Source organism: Sphaeramia orbicularis, chromosome 1 (assembly GCF_902148855.1).
Source record: "Sphaeramia orbicularis chromosome 1, fSphaOr1.1, whole genome shotgun sequence".
Taxonomy (NCBI): Eukaryota; Metazoa; Chordata; class Actinopteri; order Kurtiformes; family Apogonidae; genus Sphaeramia; species Sphaeramia orbicularis.
This window is the reverse complement of record NC_043957.1, coordinates 14206000-14209948: the sequence shown is the minus strand read 5'-3', so window position 1 is coordinate 14209948 and position 3949 is coordinate 14206000.

Sequence of the window (3949 nt, the reverse complement as noted above, 5' to 3'; positions counted from 1 at the left end):
TCATCTTGATGTCATGGACTGTTCACTACATTGACTCCAGCATTAACTTAAAACTAGTCACGAAAACTCAAACTAAATCAAACTGAAAAGCTCAATTAAAAACAGACAATTTAACTTTCATACATATAATTTATATGAACTTGATGAGTTACGACAAAAAGCAGATTCTGGGGATTTACCGAGTAGAAATCCATCTCAGTGTAAACCACACAATGAATATGTTTGAAAATATAACAGTTTTACCGTTTACCTTGAAACCTAATCAGTTCCAAATCATAATCAGCGTGAGGAATCGTGAAACCACAGCTAGAAAAATCCTCATAAAACAGTGGAAAAAAACATGACTATAAAGGTGTTAATGAACAAAATATGAGTAAAATGTCAAAGAAAAATTAAGACAATTGATAGTGTAAATTCACAACCTTCCATTGAGAAATTTATAACAGTTCTGATTCAGTCAAGTTATAGTTGGACTTGGCCAGAGTCCAATAAAATCATCAGAACCTGGGATCTGGATCCAGATGTGTACATTGATGACAGAAGCAGGTGATGTCACTTGTTCGGCGATGACATTATTGTATGCCTCCTCTTCAGTGCACTGCTACTTTATCTCCTTGGAGGCAGCTGCTGTGAAGATGATAACCTTAGAAGGAGGTGGTCGTGGGTAAATCTGGAGAACTTTAATGTGTTTATTAGAGATTTAACCCTTTCTCTGACCTGGTGTGTTTGTGCCTAAATCTTAACCATTTTATCTGCATAAATGTATTCATTATGTAGGATTTTAAATAAGTTGCAATGCAACCAATAAAGTTCGTAAAAGAGGGTCAAAAGCCACCAGCCACAGTAACCACAAAAGTCAACCTGCTGCAAAAGGCCCAATCATGGGAAATGAAGGTAGACCTGGGGGGAAGACTGCAATTCCCCCAGGTTGTCCAGACAGCCCTGAGGCCAGATGTGGTTCTGTGGTCTGAAGAGGCAAAGAAGATCATCCTCAAAGAACTTACGGTCCCATGGGAAGAGGGTTGTGAGGAGGCGTTCGAAAGAAAGAGCGGCAAATACCAGGACTTCCTGCATGACTGCAGAGAGAAAGGGTGGCAGGCGTGGCTCTTCCCAGTCGAGGTAGGCTGTAGAGGATTCCCTGCCCAGTCAGTGTGGAGGATGCTCACGGCAATCGGGGTGACGGGGAGGGAGAGAAAGATGGCAGCTCGCAGGATGGGTGAGGCAGCAGAAAGAGCCTCTTGTTGGTATGGAGCAGGAGAAGAGAGGAGCTTAGCTGGAAGCCAGGGGGAGTTGATGGGCAGTGATCTGGCCACCACTGCCGACCCACCAATGTTGAGGGTGTAGCGGTTCTGGGTCGAAACACCCAATGATCATTGGATACCGCCTGATGACATCAACTCTTCCTGGCCAAGGCTACATTCACTAACAGTGAATGAAGGGAAGCATCTCTCGGGTGTAATTACAATCAGTTGATGTCTTTTTCAGTGAAATTGATCTGTTCAGGTTTGTGGGTGACTTTACATGATTTTATTTATTAGCTGTTAACAGATAATATCAGATTTCCATTCATTCAGTGTTACATGACTGAGTGAATGGATTAGGACACCAGTTCAACGCACATATTCAGTGATAAAACATTAAGGAAAAGACCAAATTTAGAACATCAAAATTATAAATACAATTGTTTTGTTTGTTTGATGTGGTTTTTGCCTTTTTAATTTTTTTTTTTTTTATTTCAACACTTAAATTCCCACAGACGAGAGAGAAACAACTTTATTAAATAAACTCTGTCATTGTGAACATTTACCTGATTAAACGTGTCTGGACATTTATGATAAACTGGCTTTGTGGAAAACACATCACATTTGAGTTTTTTAGGACTTTTCAAAGTTTGCTTCAGATTAATTTCACATTTTAGGAAAACACAGTGTCCAGGATGAAAAACCAATGAGTCGACTCAACGGCCAGAGCAGAAGAAGAACCGGGATTCCTGCTTCATGCTTTAACCCTCCTGGATGCTCAATATTTAAACTGACTGAAAACTGTTCACATCAATCACATCTGTGACGGAGACGACATTCATTAAATCCTCTGGTGGAGGGGAAAACGACAGATTCAGACGTCATAGTATTTTACTGTTTGCACAAATGTTCTAAATACTGAGGATGATGAATTCCCTGCGTCTTCTACCTATGTTCAAAAGTGGGAGGGTCATTTTTACATGTATGTATCTGTGTTTGTGCTGCAGTGCATCCACAGAACAGGACAGTAGAGTATGGATGCAGTATGGACAGATGACCAGCAGGTGGCAGAGCAGCCTGATGAAGAGCTCAGAGGGAGGATGAGGAGCTGCAGACCAGCATCAGCTTCAGCAGGTGGTTTTCAATCAGTTCAGTCCACAGGAATCAGATGAGGCTCTGGTGATTGCTTTTGATGCTTGTCTGAACATGAATTCAGAATGGCTGGGCTTGTTTTGCACATGATGATGTTGAACTGTGAGTAGTTGGTCTCAAATATTCAATATGTACCGATAAGTTCTCACACATCACTGCCATTGTTGTTTACATTCAGTCCAGACCAGTGGCCTCCATGACATGTGATGTTATCAAGATACAAAACCAGCATCCTGAGGCATTTATTACAATGTCTGGTGTTTCTCCTTCCTGACTGGATTTATGCAGTTTGTGTTTTGGGATCTGACCAAAGCCTTCTACCTACTACTGGAAACACATGGACTCTGTCCACAGGGACAGAGTGTTGTCCTCGATAGGTTCAACTCTTCTGACATCTGCCCTAAAATGCTAGTCCTCTTTTACCAGTTGGTTGTAGTCAGTGCTCTCTTCTACACTGAACAAAAATATAAACGCACCACTTTTGTTTCTGCTCCCATTTTTCATGAGCTGAACTCAAAGATCTAAAACTTTTTCTACGAACACAAAAGGCCTATTTCTCTCAAATTTTGTTCATAAATTTGTCTAAATCTGTGTTAGTGAGCACTTCTCCTTTGTCCTTTGCTGAGATAATCCATCCACCTCACAGGTGTGAGGTGTGTCTAATCACAAGATGCTGATTAGACAGCAGGATTATTGCACAGGTGTGACTTAGGCTGGCCACAATAAAAGGCCACTCTAAAATGTGCAGTTTTACTGTATTGGGTGGTCCAGGGGGGGTCAGAAAACCAGTCAGTATTTGGTGTGACCACCATTTTCCTCGCACAGTCTTCTTCATGAATTCTCTGAAACAGCTTTGGAGATGGCTTCTGGTAGAGAAATGAACATTCAATTCACAGGCAAAAGCTCTGGTGGAGATTCCTGAAGTCAGCATGCCAATTGCATATTCCCTCAAAACTTGTGACATCTGTGGTATCGTGCTGTGTGATAAAACTGCACATTTTAGAGTGGCTTTTTATTGTGGCCAGCCTAAGGCACACCTGTGCAAAAATCTTGCTGTCTAATCAGCATCTTCATATGCCACACCTGTGAGGTGGATGGATTATCTCAGCAAAGGAGAAGTGTTCACTAACACAAATTTAGACAGATTTGTGAACAATATTTGAGAGAAATAAACCTTGTGTGTACACAGAAAAACTTTTAGATCTTTGAGTTCAGCTCATGAAAAATGGGAGCAAAAACAAAAGTGGTGCGTTTATATTTTTGTTCAGTATATGTTGTTTTCTGCTGGGGAAGCAATATTAGACAAAAAGATGCAAAACAGCTGGGTCAACTGGAGAAAAACTCTGAATCAGTGTTTGGAATGAAGCTGCACTCATTGGGGACTGTGGTGGAGAGATTCACAGTGAATAAGGTGGAAGACATCCTGAAAATCCAGATCGTTCTGATTAAAAAAACACAAACAAACGTTTTATTTGCTCAGGTTCCACCTTGGGAATCAATGATCATCTCCATCTGTATCTTAAAAGAGGTTAAAGAGGTTCCTTGTAAACATTGCA